The 14,917-nt window shown below is 53.3% G+C and overlaps 1 protein-coding gene across 2 annotated transcripts in view; it reads left to right on the top strand.

Moving 5' to 3' along the window:
• The window catches only part of KAZN (kazrin, periplakin interacting protein), a 278,161-nt gene that overhangs the window by 192,977 nt on the left and 70,267 nt on the right, over positions 1-14,917 (top strand). The window lies entirely within an intron of this gene.

The following is a 14,917-nucleotide window of genomic DNA, read 5'->3' as shown; positions in this document are numbered from 1 at the left end:
AGCTTGCATAGGAAGTTCCTTCTAAACATGAGGAGAGGCTTCTTTGGTGTGAGAGTGCTGGGCAGCCTGCTCCAGGGCTCCAGAGAGGTTGTGGAATATCCTTCTCTGGAGAGATTCCAAACCCTCCTGGACGTTGTGATCCTGGGCAAGGTGCTGTGGGTATCTCTGCTCGGGGGGAGTTGGACTGGATGGTCTCCAGAGGTCCCTTCTGTGATTTTTGACTAGTGTAAAGGCAGTGCAAGAAGAGGATTTACCCAAGTAGAAACAGAGGTGACACTGAGGGTTTCCATACTTCCACTGCTTTCGAATCTGTTGGGCTATGGAACTAAACTAGGGGCTTGGAACTGGGAATATGGGGGTAGGAGGGTCTGCCAGGAGGGCAGTGGTGAAAGAGAGGACCAACAATGTCTCCATCACCCTATCATAGTCCTGTTCCACCTCAGCATGAGGGAGAACTTCTGTCCTGTTGGGGTGCTGAAGTCCTGGAGCAGGCTGCCCAGAGAGGCTGTGGAGTCTCCTCCTCTGGAGACTGTCAAGCCCCATCTGGATGCCTTCCTGTGTGACCTGCCCTGGGTGATCTTGCTTTGGCAGGGGGTGGGGGGTTGGGCTCAGTGATCTCCCGAGGTCCCTTCCAAGCCCTCCCATTCTGTGATCCTCTGATGGCAGCCCCTGGGCTGTGCTGTTGGAGCAGCTGAGCGGTGTGGGAAGCGCTTGGCGCTTTATGCACGGTCTCGCTGCTGCCGGCGAGGAGGGGTCAGAGTGTAAGGCGGTTAAGCAGCAGGATTGCCCTGCCATGTTTGCCATGGGGATCATGGAAAATTCCTTTGAGGAGCCTTGCTTGATCTGGGGCCAGAGGAAACAGGATGAAGCCTATTCCACCAGCAGAGCGATAGAAGAGCGCGCCGTGCATCTTCCGGCCCCCGCTGCCAATGTTTTTATAGGCTTGGGATTTTATTTGGAGGAGGATAAGCAGCCATGCTCCAGGCCAAGCTGCAGCCATGCCAAGCTGCTTGACTGGTGTCCCCTGGGCCGTCCCCCTGGATAATTTTGGAGGACCACATGCACAGAGCCTGTTTTCTGCCTCTCAGGCTGGTGGAAGGAATTCGGGGCTGCGGCTGCGCTGGAGGTCCCCTGTGGGCACAGTCGTGACGTGGCACGCCAGCTATGCTGCCCCCAGGAGAGCCTGCCAGGGGCTGCTGGAGATTTTTATGCCCTCTTGCTTTCCCTAAGAGGGTTTGGGTCCACACTGCTGCAACGAGGCTGGTGAGAGGTCTCAAGCACCAGCCCTGGGAGGAGAGGCTGAGGGAGCTGGGGTTGCTTAGCCTGCAGAAGAGGAGGCTCAGGGGAGACCTTCTTGCTCTCTGCAACTCCCTGAAGGGAGGTTGGAGCCAGGTGGGGGTTGGTCTCTTCTCCCAGGCAGGCACCCAGCCCCAGAACAAGAGGCCACAGTCTCAAGCTGTGCCAGGGGAGGTTTAGGCTGAGGGAAGGAGAAAGTTCTTCCCAGCAAGAGAGATTGGCCATTGGAATGTGCTGCCCAGGGAGGTGGTGGAGTCCCCATCCCCGGAGGTGTTTAGGAAGAGCCTGGCTGAGGCACTTGGTGCCATGGTTTAGTTGATTAGATGGTGCTGGGTGATAGGTTGAACTTGATGATCTCAAGGTCTTTTCCAACCTGGTCTATTCTATTCTATTCTATTGAGGAAAATGTCTTCCAGTCTCTTCTCAGGCACTGGAGCAGGCTACCCAGGGGGGGTGGTGGAGTCCCTGTCCCTGGAGGCGTTCAAAAAGGGCTTGGATGTGGCACTTGGAGCCATGGTTTAGTTGATCAGATGGTGTTGGGTGACAGCTTGGACTTGATGATCTCTGAGGTCTTTTCCAACCTTGTTGATTCTATGGAGATTTAAAAATCACCCCCAGAGTCATGGAGTTAAAGGGAACCTAGAAAATTGGCATCCAGTGGATGCCTCTGAAAGGAAGTTTTAGTATCTCCTAGGACTTTGTGGTGTCTTTGTGTTACAAAACCATTTGTGCCATAAAGCTTTAGACTGAAGGGTTCAACTCACAGTTTCTTAGGGTGTTATCATCACTAAAAATGAGTTTGCACTTTGATGCACTCAAGGATCTAAAAGGACTTTAAAAATGCTAATGAATTAAGCTCCTTGAGAGCTCTTGAGTGCAGCTCTTTGTACAGGAATTTGGTCCAAAGCCTCATGAAGTCAGTGGAAAGATGTCCAGGTCATTAGCTCAGGCAAGTCTCTTAATCTCTGTCACTGCTTGTTCAGTCTCCAGCCAGAGCTAATGGCCTGGACATCTTCTCATGCCTGAAGCCCTCATCCCTTCTCCTTTGGGAGTTTAGCCAGAGGAGGCCACAACAATGTGGACAGGATGGAGAGTTGGGGCTGTTCAGCCTGGAGAAGAGAAGGCTCCTGGGAGACCTTCTGGTGGCCTTGCAGTGCTTAAAGGGGTTGATCAGAAAGCTGGGCACAGATTTTTAGCAGGGCCTGTTGTGACAGGACAAGAGGTGATGGTTTGGAACTCAAGGGAGATTCAGGCTGGAGAGAAGGGAGAAATGGCCTGCATTGAGGGTGCTGAGACCCTGTCCCAGGCTGCCCAGAGATGTGGTAGATGCTCCATCCCTGGAACCCTTCCACAGTATCAATCAGGTTGGAAAAGACCTCAGAGCTCATCAAGTCCAACCTGTCACCCAACATCTCCTGACAGCTAAACCCTGGCTCCAAGTGCAACATCCAAGCCTTTTTTTGAACACCTCCAGTGATGGGGACTCCACCACCTCCCTGGGCAGCACATTCCCCTGGCCAATTACTCTTTCTATGAGGAACTTTCTCCTCACCTCCAGCCTAAACCTTCCCTGGCACAGCTTGAGACTGCATCCTCTTGTTCTGGTGCTGGGTGCCTGCCTGGGAGAAGAGACCAACCCCCACCTGGCTCCAACCTCCCTTCAGGGAGTTGGAGAGAGCAAGAAGGTCTCCCCTGAGCCTCCTCTTCTCTAGGCTAAACAACCCCATGTGGGGCTTTGATCAACCTGTTGTGGTTGCAGATGTTTCTGCCCAGTGCAGGGATGTTGGCCTGGATGAGCTTTCAAGGTCCCTTCCAACCCAACCCATCCTACAGCCGCTGCGGGACGTAGCTGTGTGCTGCGTGGAGGTTTGCACTGCTGCTGGGGGGAACTCTCTTTCGTTGCAGTTCATGCCTGTCAACTGAGCTAACAGGGGAATCCTCCTCCTTGCTGTGTGAGGAAGGATAAAAGCCGTTCTGCCTCTGGCAGAGCTGTAGAGACAAGGCACTGTGACCATATCTGACGCCCCTTTCCTCACCCAGCCAGACGCTGGGTCGTGTAATGTCCTTACGGCCGCTCAGCCGTGACAATCGCTGCTTTATGGAGCCCAGCTCTTTGTCACCCTCTTACTACCTCCCTCCTAGCTTCACCTTTCCTTAATTGTCTCTCAAAACATCTCATTGCTGCTCTGATGATTCCACCCCCCCCTGCCTTCCCCAGTGGCTAAGCCTGTTAGAGATAATCTGGTTTGCTGAATTTCCTTTCCGCTGGGCAATCTCCTTAATAGCTGCCTTGGAGGATTTCATTGTGCTTGGGATCAGGATGTGGCTTCCTCTAAACAGTCTCTTTCTCCATGGTTCTTCTGCTGATTTAAGGTTTGTTCTCTCCCCTAACCAAATTGTCTTGTGAGATGCTTCTGAGAGGAGAATGTTTCGCGGATGCTCAAAGCTGGGGAGGGGTCTGGAGCACAGCCCTGGGAGGAGAGGCTGAGGGAGCTGGGGTTGCTTAGCCTGCAGAAGAGGAGGCTCAGGGGAGACCTTCTTGCTCTCTGCAACTCCCTGAAGGGAGCTTGGAGCCAGGTGGGGGTTGGTCTCTTCTCCCAGGCAGGCACCCAGCCCCAGAACAAGAGGCCACAATCTCAAGCTGTGCCAGGGGAGGTTCAGGCTGGATGTTAGGAAGAAATTCTTCGTAGAAAGAGAGATTGGCCATTGGAATGTGCTGCCCAGGGACATGGTAGAGTCACCATCACTGGAGGTGTTTAAGAAGAGCCTGGCTGAGGCACTTGGTGCCATGGTTGAGTTGATTAGATGGTGTTGGGTGAGAGATTGGACTTGCTGATCTCAAGGTGTTTTCCAAGCTGGTTAATTCTGTGTTCTGTCCCTTCCAACCCAACCATTCTATGAATCCCTTGTCCTACAGGGTAGAGCCCTGTGATTGTGGGGGTAGCCCCTTCAGGATGCTCCATGGAGAGAAGGCAGTGACCCTAAAGCCCATCCTCCCTCCTCCTTTCCCCCGTTTCCCTCCCCTGCAGCAATCAGTGGCATGGTTTCATCCCTTTCAGGGTTTTACCAGACTCCACACAACCTGAGAAGGACATTTGCCACCTCTTTGGGAAAATCTCCTTTTCAGCACTTCTAAAAACAAACCTCTCCTCTCTTTTCTTGTGGGTGTTTTTCATCTGTGCTTCAAGGATGCTTTTCCTCTTCCCTACCCAAATCAGTGCTGGCTGGAGGGTCAGGAGATTGCTTGTTCCCTTCCCGGTGTTCCCAGCGAGTTGCTGAATGATCTCCTTGCAATTCAGTTGAGCTTTCCCTGCCTCATGCTCACAAATAAGGGTGCTGGTAATAACTTGCCATTGTCAAGGCTCTGGTAATAACTTGCCATTGTTCAAGCTCTTCAAGCTCTTGTACAGAAAGTGCTATATGGGAGTTGGGATAATTATTGTAATCATCGGTGAGCGGAGATGCTGGCAAGGGAAGTCTCTGCAATATGGGACCTTGGCTTTCTTGTTGAAAGGAGTTATTAGAATGATTTTTGAGCTGGAATGACCCAGCAAGTGTGATCAAGGCAACTGCTTCTGTTTAAAAGTGGTAGTTGATGGGGAGCTAGGTGATTGCAAGGAGAAAGGGGTGGAAGGTGTTAGGTTTCCGCTTTGAGCCGACTGGGGGAAAACAAAGCAAGCCTCCACTTACTCCAGCTGATGTTGGTCTTGTCTAGCATTTCTGCACCACATGAGTTCCTTGCCCACATCAGCAATCAGCCTTTTTGGTCATTATGAAGCAAAGAAATGGCCAGAAGCAGAAAGCAACCAACAAACCCTCAACCAGTGGCATTTCCCCCCGCAGAACAAGGGGACACAGTCTCAAGCTGTGCCAGGAGAGGTTTAGGCTGGAGGTGAGGAGAAAGTTCTTCACTGAGAGAGTCATTAGTCATTGGAATGTGCTGCCCAGGGAGGTGGTGGAATCCCCATCCCTGGAGGTGTTCAGGAGGGGCTTGGATGTGGCACTTGGAGACATGGTTTAGTCATGTGGTCTGTGGTGACAGGTTGGACTCGATGATCCTCGAGGTCTCTTCCAACCTTAGTGATACTGTGATCACTGCTCCTTAGGATCATTGCAGGTGGAAAAGGCCCTCAAGGTCGTTGAGTTGAAGCATAACCCAACTACCATGGCCACTGAAATGTATCCTGAAGTGCTACATCTAAGCATTTCTGGAGCACCTCCATGGGTGGGGACTCCACCACCTCCCTGGGCAGCCTGTTCTATTCTATTCTGTTCTAGCCTTGCTCTGTCTACACCGCACAAGGCGGGGGGGGGGGGGAAGGAGAAATTATCAGTGTCCCAGGAGACAGGAGAACAAATTTAGGTCCCAATCTTGCATATGCTTATCCAGCTAATTAGCTGCACTCAATGGAGCCCATTCAGCCCCCAGCACTTGTCCTTCATCTGTTCAGGACCCGCGCGTGTGAACGCCTATTGAAACGCCGAGTCGGGCGCAGGCTATTGCGGCCCCTCCATTATTTCTCCTGTTCTCCTTTGAAGCCAGGATCAGTGCTCTCCATTCCTTTTTTTTTACCACCACCATCCCCCCACCCTCCCCTTTTCATGTCAGACAGCTGTGGCTGGGAAATCACAGGCTCAGGTGAATTGCTGCTTTTCATTTCCCAGGTCTGAAATCGCTGCGCCGGGCTCTTCGGAGGCAGGAAAGCGGTTAGCGATTATTTGTCACGGCGTCAGTTTGATGCGGCTCCAGACATGGGTGTCCTGCCAGCTCTGGGACTTTGGAGTAATAGACACTTAATGACTGATTACCCTGATTGTTGTCAGGGTGGTTGTGTATCAGGACCTTTCTGTCTTGGCAATTAATCTGCTGGTTGATGAAGGCTCGGCCGGCTCCCGCCGGCGGCTCGCCTGTCACGTTTGGCAGCAGAGAGTTCCAAGGAGGCTTCCCTTGTGAATCGAGCTAGAACGTCACTGGAGGGGGGTGTGAGGATGTGGGAGTACATAAAGATGAGCAAATAGAATAGAATTCACCAGGTTGGAAGAGACCTCTGAGCTCATCAAGTCCAACCTATCACCCAACACCATCTGATCATCTCAACCATGGCACCAAGCACCCCATCCAGTCTCTTCCTAAACACCTCCAGGGATGGGGACTCCACCACCTCCCTGGGCAGCACATTCCCATGGCCAATCTCTCTTTCTATGAAGAACTTCTTCCTAACATCCAGCCCCAACCTCCCCTGGCACAGCTTGAGGCTGTGTCCTCTTGTTCTGGTGCTGGGTGCCTGGGAGAAGAGCCCAATCCCCACCTGGCTGCAACCTCCCTTCAGGGAGTTGGAGAGCGCAAGAAGGTCTCACCTGAGCCTCCTCTTCTCCAGGCTAAGCAAGGTTGGACTGGATGATCTTCAGAGGTCCCTTCCAACCTCCCCATGCTGTGACAGCTACTGAGCTTAAGCCCCAGAATTTACATAATGAATCTGTGTTAATGACCCCAAGGGAAGGACTCTAACAGCAGCTTCTTAAAGGGCAAATCTGCAGAGGCTTCTTCTTTTCCCTTTGACCTTGAGTGCTGATGTTGGCCTGGCTCAGGATCCCCTTCTTTCTTCTGCTTCCCCATGTTTGAACTTGAAAGGTTCTTTTAACACTCAGCTCAGTGTTTTCTTGTTTTGCTTTTCCCCATTCCTCCCTGATTTCCCATGGCTGCAGTGCTCAGGGATCCTCCCTGCCAGGTCCTTTCCAGGCCTTGGACCCGAATTAGATTCGGTAGCTGGAAGGCTTTGAGCCTCAGAGATGTTTGTACATGATTCAGTTCCTGGAGGGATGGGGGGGGGGGGGGGGAGGGGAACCAAACACCAACTCATCCTTGGCCATGGAGCATCCTACAGGCAGCTCTCCTTGTGCTTCCAGGCACTGGGAGAAGAGAAATGTGGAGGTTGGTTGTTCCCAGGAGAGTCCTGATGAAACTTTCCCGCCTGCATAGCTAATTCGGAGTTTTGTCTCCTTTCCCACCAGATTCTCTCTCTCTCTCTCTCTCTCTCTCTCTAAATCTTTATCAGATGCTAATTACCCTCTGTTCCCACCCAGCACTGGGTTGTTTATTAAGGCTTTGGAGGAAGCTTTGGAGTTCTGGCACTGTTTGGAACCCTGCCAGTGGAATCTCCTGCAAGCCCTTCCCGCAGGCTCACAGGAGGTTAGGGGTTGGAAGGGACCTCTGAAGGTCATCGAGTCCAACCCCCCCACCCCTGTCAGAGCAGGACCACAGAATCCAGCACAGGTCACACAGGAACACATCCAGATAGGGCTTGAAAGTCTCCAGGGAAGGAGACTCCACAACCCCTCTGGGCAGCCTGCTCCAGGGCTCTGTGAGCCTCACAGTGAAGAAGTTCCTCCCCATGTTGAGATGGAACCTTCTGTGCTGGACTTTATATCCATTGCCCCTTGTCCTATCACAGGATGCAGCTGAGCAGAGGCTGTCCCCTCCCTTTTGACCCCCAGCCCTTAGATATTTATAGACAAGTATGAAGTCCCCTCTCAGTCTTCTCCTCTCCAGCCTAACCACCCCCAGGGCTCTCAGCCTGTCCTCACAGGGCAGTGCTCCAGTCCCTTCAGCATCCTAGTAGCTGTCCTCTTCCTGTTGGTCTGCAAGTGCCCAGTGACCCTGAGTTGCTGAATTTCAGCTGTGCCTGGCTCAGGCAGTCCTGTGATGGGTAAGATTTGGGGATAGAAAGGGCTAGGGCAGGTTCTGTGCTGGTGTGACTTCTACCTTCCAGCTTGCTGGAGATGCTTCAGCTGCATGGTCCCTTGCAGGGCCCAGGGCATTACTGGTGTAGGCTGGAGACTGATTTTGTGCTATCACAGAATTGTTTTGGTTGACAGAGGCCTTTAAGATCATCAAGTCCAAGCTTTAACCCAGCACTACCAGGTCACCACTAAACCATAACCCTCAGCACCACATCTACATGGCTTTCAAACCCCTCCAGGGATGGAGACTCCACCACTGCCCAGGGCAGGTCTGGACAACCCTTTCAAGTGAAGAAATTGTTCCTCATGTCCAACCCAAACCTCTCCTGGCAAAACTTGAGGCCATTTGCTCTTGTTCTGTTTCCAAGGAATGAGAGGAAGAGGCCTTTCCTTACTTGGCTCCAAACTCCTTTCAGGGAGTTGGAGAGAGCCAGAAGGGTCCACATCCAGCTGGCAGCCAGGCACTAGTGGTGTGCCCCAAGGATCAGTGCCTGGGCCCCATGCTCTTTAACAACTTCATTGATGATCTGGAGGAGGGGATTGAGTCCATCAGCAGTAAATTTGCAGATGACACCGAGCAGGGGGCAGGAGTTGATCTGTTAGAGGGTAGAGAGGCTCTGCAGAGGGACCTTGCCAGGCTGGGCAGATGGGCAGAGTCCAAGGGTATGAGATTGAACACATTCAAGTGCCAGGTTCTACAGCTACAGCAACCCCAGGCAGTGCTACAGGCTGGGGGCAGAGTGGCTGAGAGCATCCAGGCAGAGAGGGACCTGGGGGTAGTGGTCGATGGTAGGCTGAACATGAGCCAGCAGTGTGCCCAGGTGGCCAAGAAGGCCAAGGGCATCCTGGCCTGCATCAGGAAGAGTGTGGCCAGCAGGAGCAGGGAAGTCCTTGTGCCCTGTGCTTAGCACTGCTTAGGTCACAGCTGGAGTCCTGTGTCCAGTTCTGGGCTCCTCAGGTTAGGAAAGATGTTGAGATGCTGGAAGGTGTCCAGAGAAGGGCAACCAAGCTGGGGAGGGGTCTGGAGCACAGCCCTGGGAGGAGAGGCTGAGGTTTAGGCTGGAGGTTAGGAAGAAATTCTACAGAGAGAGAGTGATTGGCCATGGGAATGTGCTGCCAGGGGAGGTGGTGGAGTCACCATGTGTTTAGGAGGAGACTTGATAGGGTGCTTGGTGCCATGGGTTAGTTGATCAGATGGTGTTGGGTGATAGGTTGGATGTGATGATCTTGAAGGTCTCTTCCAACCTGGTCTGGTCTATTCTATCCTATTCTCCCCTCAGCCTCCTTTCCTCCAGACTAAACAACCCCAGGTCCCTCAGCTGCTCCTCCCCAGCCCTGTGGTTTGGAGCTGCAGTGTGAGCTGCTGCCTGCCAGCTCTGCTGTGTTCCCCAAGTCAGCAGATGCCATCACGCACTTGCTGCTGCTCCCTGCTCGGTTTTATTTGCATGCCTGGGATTCTTGCTTTCAGCTCAGCAGTAATAAAGGAGCCATTTGCATAATGAATGGTTTTAAGAACTGCAACCCTGCAGTGTCTTGAGCCTTGCCCTTCAGAAGGGGCTGTTTGCCAGGAGAAAGGTGGCTGGATTCAAAGAGCTGAAACTCCTGCAGGGAAACCGAATCGTTAGAATCCCAGCACGGTGGAGGCTGGAAGGGACCTCTGGGGATCCTCCAGTCCAAGCTCCCCTGCTAAAGCAGGGCACCCACAGCAGCTTGCCCAGGATTGCTGGGAGGGGTTAAAACCTCTCCAGAGAAGGAGATTCCACAACCTCTTTGGGCAGCCTGCTCCAGGCTTCCAGCACCCTCACAGGAGCCACAGGTGAGGGCTGGACCTGCTGGGAAGCATCTCCATGGAGAAGGGCCTGGGAGAGCAGGTGAACAGCAAGTTCATCGTGAGGCAGCAATGTGCTCTTGTGGCCAAGAAGGCAAATGGTCCCCTGGGGTGCATCAAGAAGAGTGTGGCCAGCAGGTTAAGGGAGGTTCCTCTCCCCTTCTACTCTGTCCTAGCAAAGGTGCACCTGGAGTACTGTGTCCAGTTCTGGGCTCCCCAGTTTAAGAGAGACAGGGAACTGCTGGAGAGAGTCCATGAGGATGAGTAGGAGCCTGCAGCATCTCTGTGAGGAGGAAAAGCTGAGAGCCCTGGGGCTGCTGAGCCTGGAGAGGAGCAGCCCCAGAGGGGATCTGAGCCATGCTAATCTAAGTGGTGCAGGTCAGGAGGATGGGGCTGGGCTCCTTTCAGTGCTGGCCAGCAACAGGACAGAGGGCAGTGGGCACAACCTGGAAGCTTGGAGGTTCCACTTGCATTTAAGAAGGAGGTTTTTTGACTTTGCAGTAGGAATCCTGGGAACACAGAGAGCATTTTAAGGGACTTGAAAGGAAGCAAAGTCTTATCAGAGCGAGCAGGATGCTGATGTTTGCAGGGGAGTTATCACTGCTCATTATTCATTCTCCTTTTCTTGTGTTGGGGGCCTTTAGGAAGCCCATCACCCACGGAGCTACCAGGCTTCTGCTGGCAGAAATTTCCTTTCACACCAGGGCCAAGGGCTCCTGTCCCTTTGGGGGGGGCTCATTTTGGGGGTCTCTGACCCTATTTTCTCTTCCATGATCCCAGTGTTGGTTGGGGGCAGTATTTCTGTTTGCTGAGCCTGAGTACATGATGAGCTGCATGAAATGGGTGTCCCTGGACTGGGACATCTCTCCTACAAGGACAGGCTGGGGGAGCTGGAGTTGGTTGCTCAGCCTGGAGAAGACTCCAGGGACACCTAAGAGCAGCCTTGCAGTACCTGAAGGGGGCTACAAGAAGGCTGCAGAGGGATTGGTTCCAAAGGCCTGTGGTGATAGGACAAGGGGAAATGGTTTGAAATCAGAGAAGGGGAGATTTAGATTGGATGTTAGGAGCAAGTTCTGCACCATTGAGGGTGCTGGAACAGGTTGCCCAGGGGTGGTAGTTGAGGCCCCATCCCTGGAGGCTCAGCAAGGCTCTGGAGGATGCCCCTGCTGACTTGATGACCTTTGGAGGTCCCTTCCAACCCAACCCATTCTGTGATTCATGTGAGGAAGAGGAGATAAGAGTGGTCAGGCCCTTGATGGAAATTGGATGTGAATCCAAATCCAGTGCAAAGCCCATCATCTCTGTCCCACACAAGAAAGCTCCACTTCAAGGGATAAAAGTAGGGGGGGAAATAGGTTGGATTTAATTGCTTTGGGTGCCCTGCTCCAGCAGGAGTGGGAAAAGATGGTGAAAGGTGGAATTTAAAGCTCAGCAGTAGTAGGGGTGGAAACAGCAGTGCTGGTGTGCTGGGGGATGGATCCTTTATCCTCAGCACATCTCTGCTGTGGGTTAAGATAAATGTTGAGCTATTAAGTTCCTGAGAGCAGTAAGAGGCTGGGAAAAGGTCACTTACTGCTTCCCCAGCTTTGGATTTGCCTCTGCATTGCATTTCTTGCTCTCTGGTGCTGTAAGGAGGATTCTTTCTCCTCCAGGTTTCCTTGGGAGGGCTGAAGGCAGCCAGGCTGAAGCTCTGGGGAGCTGCTTCACTCCATCACTGCAGGACAACATGCTCATCAGCTGGCAGAGCACTGGGGAGTTCTTCACAGAGAGAGGAATTGGCCATGGGAATGTGCTGCCCAGGAAGGTGGTGGAGTCCCCATCCCTGGAGGTGTTCAAGAGGGGATTGGATGTGGCACTTGGAGACATGGTTTAGTAGTCATGAGGTGGTGGGTGACAGGTTGGGCTTGGTGATCTCTGAGGTCTTTTCCAACCTTACTGATTCAGAGAAGGGCAATGAGGCTGGGGAGGGGTCTGGAGCACAGCCCTGGGAGGAGAGGCTGAGGGAGCTGGGGTTGCTTAGCCTGCAGAAGAGGAGGCTCAGGGGAGACCACCTTGCTCTCTCCAACTGCCTGAAGGGAGGTTGGAGCCAGGTGGGGGTTGGGCTCTTCTCCCAGGCACGCAGCATCAGAACAAGAGGACACAGTCTCAAGCTGCACCAGGGGAAGTTTAGGCTGGAGGTGAGGAGAAAGTTCCTCACAGAGAGAGTTGTTGGCCATGGGAGTGTGCTGCTTGGGGGAGGTGGTGGAGTCCCTGTCCCTGGAGGTGTTCAGGAGGGGCTTGGCTGTGGCACTTGGTGCCATGGTTTAGTTGTCAGGAGGTGTTGGGTGCCAGCTTGGACTTGCTGAGCTCTGAGGTCTTTTCCAACCTTATTGACTCTCTGCCCTCCATGCACCAATCCTGATTTCCCTCCGGACCAGGAAGCTGTGCAGGGCTCTGCTGGCTGTAAAATCTGGGAGGACAGAGGAGGGGAAGAAGCTGCATCTCCTGCCTTGGTTATTCTGTGTGCAAAGAACATCAAAAGCACTAATGGGGGAAGCCTCTTTCTATTGCTCATCAAAGCAGTTGTTCAGATTTGGCAGCCCTGAGTTCTTACTGGTGAAATATTTATGAATGAGGCAGCTGGGAGGGAGCTTTTCCCTGTTTGTTGTTGTTGGTTTTCCTTTAGGAGGACAGCAAGGAGATGTTCCCACCTGCCTCAGGAAATGTGTTTTTCCACTTGGACTCTTTTTTTCCCCTCCCCCCCCATTCCCTCTTTGCTTTATTTGTGTTACTTCTATTAGAGGAACTCAGAGCTGAGCTGGGACTGAGCTTGCAAACAGCAGGTGGTAAAATGTGTTTGTTTTCTGCTGAAGGCAGGGATGGGGTTGGGCTGCAGTGGGACTTGAAGGGTCTTCTGCAGCTGAAAGGCTTCTGTGGGCATGGTGGTGTTGGGCTGATGGTTGGACTTGATGGTCCTGCAATTCTATGACCCCTAGGCTGGGGGCAGAGTGGCTGAGAGCAGCCAGGCAGAAAGGGACCTGGGGGTGCTGGTTGATAGTAGGCAGAACATGAGCCAGTAGTGTTGCCAAGAAGGCCAAGGGCATCCTGGCCTGCAGCAGGAAGAGTGTGGCCAGCAGGAGCAGGGAAGTCCTTGTGCCCTGTGCTCAGCACTGCTTAGGCCACACCTGGAGTCCTGTGTCCAGTTCTGGGCTCCTCAATTCCAGAAGGACACTGAGACACTTGAAGGTGTCCAGAGAAGGGCAATGAGGCTGGGGAGGGGTCTGGAGCACAGCCCTGTGAGGAGAGGCTGAGGGAGCTGGGTCTAACCAGTGCTGAGCACAGGGCACAATGACCTCCCTGCTCCTGCTGGCCACACTCTTCCTGATGCAGGCCAGGATGCCCTTGGCCTTCTTGGCCACCTGAGCACACTGCTGGCCCTCAGCACCACATCTCCATGGCTTTGAAACCCCTTCAGGGATGGGGATGCCACCACTGCCCTGGGCAACCCATTCCAGGCCTTGACAGCCCTTTATGAGGAAGAAATTGTTCTTTGTGTCCAACCTAAACCTTCCCTTGTGCAGCTTGAGGCCATTACCTCTTGTCCTATCACTTGGTCCTTGGGAGAAGAGGCCAACCCCCATCGTTCTCCAGCCTCCTTCCAGGGAGTTGTAGGGAGCCAGGAGGTCTCCCCTGAACCTCTTTTTTCTGCAGGCTGAAGGCTCCCAGGTCCCTCAGCTCCCCTGCCCTGTGCTCTAGGAGGCAGGGCACTGATGCTTCTCATTTCTGCCAATGATTTTCCTTCTGGCTTTGCCCAGCAGCTGGGAAATCCAATGCCCTTCCAACACCTGTGTTTTGCACAGCAGTCCTGTTCCTCCCTTCCCTCCCTGGCCAGGGTGGGCAGATGCTGCTGGCACCGGAGCTGTGTGGGATGGGAAACAGCAAACTCAGGCTGGGGAGCTGGGGAGCAGGGACCAGCAGCTGCAGGCTCTGGAGAGAACTTGGGAGTCTTGGGGGGGCGTCTCAGATGGCTCAGGATGCGTGTGCAACGTGGCAGGGGGAGCAGGGGTGGTTAAAATTTCAAGCTGCTTTGCCCAGCAGGGTGCTGTGCTCTTTAAATCTGGAGCCTTTGAAATGCAATAGCAGCGGTGGGCGAAGGGATGGGAGCAGTGGTTGTGTAAATATTGATGCCATGGAAATCAGCACAAAGCAGTGGTGCAGCACTAGGATGGCTCCTTGCAGTGGGCTTGGAAGCCTCAGGTTTTGGCCAGATGTGTTGGTGGCTCAGCCCCCTAAAACCAAGGAGCAGTTGTTTGAGCTTGTTGGAAGAGGGCATTGCTGCGCTGCGGAGTTCCAAACCTGCTGGAGCCAGCTTGCTGCTGAGCTTTGCACATCTCCTGGCTGCTGCTCACCAGCATCTGCAGTGGTTTTGTGCACAGGAGCATTTGAGGCTTGAATAGGGCAGATTTAGACTGGAGATTAGGAAGAAATCCTTCAGAATGAGGGCAGTGAGACCCTGGACTTGTTGCCCAGGGGCTCCTGAGGTGCTGTGCAGCCTTGGCTTCTGCGTGGCACTGCAAAGGACCAAACCTGCTGGAGCCAGCTTGCTGCTGAGCTTTGCACATCTCCTGGCTGCTGCTCACCAGCATCTGCAGTGGTTTTGTGCACAGGAGCATTTGAGGCTTGAATAGGGCAGATTTAGACTGGAGATTAGGAGGATATCCTTCAGAGTGAGGGCAGTGAGACCCTGGCCTTGTTGCTCAGGGAGGCTGTGGATGCCCCCTCCTTAGAGCTGTTCAAGACCAGGTTAGATGAGGCCTTGAGCAACCTGGGCTGGTGGGAGGTGTTATCTAAAGGTCCCTTTAAGGTCCTTTTCCAACCCAAACCATTCTGTGGTTCTCTGAAGAGGTGGAAAGTCCTAGCAGGGGCTCGTGAGGTGCTGTGCAGCCTTGGCTTCTGCATGGCACTGCAAAGGACCAAACCTGCTTCTGAGGTTTGCACATCTCCTGGCTGCTGCTCACCTACATCTGCAGTGGTTTTGTGCACAGGAGCATTTGAGGCTTGAATAGGGCAGAT

Source organism: Dryobates pubescens, chromosome 33 (genome assembly GCF_014839835.1).
Source record: "Dryobates pubescens isolate bDryPub1 chromosome 33, bDryPub1.pri, whole genome shotgun sequence".
Classification (NCBI taxonomy): Eukaryota; Metazoa; Chordata; class Aves; order Piciformes; family Picidae; genus Dryobates; species Dryobates pubescens.
The sequence above is the reverse complement of the archived record's forward strand: the minus strand, read 5'-3'. Positions and strand labels throughout refer to the sequence as shown.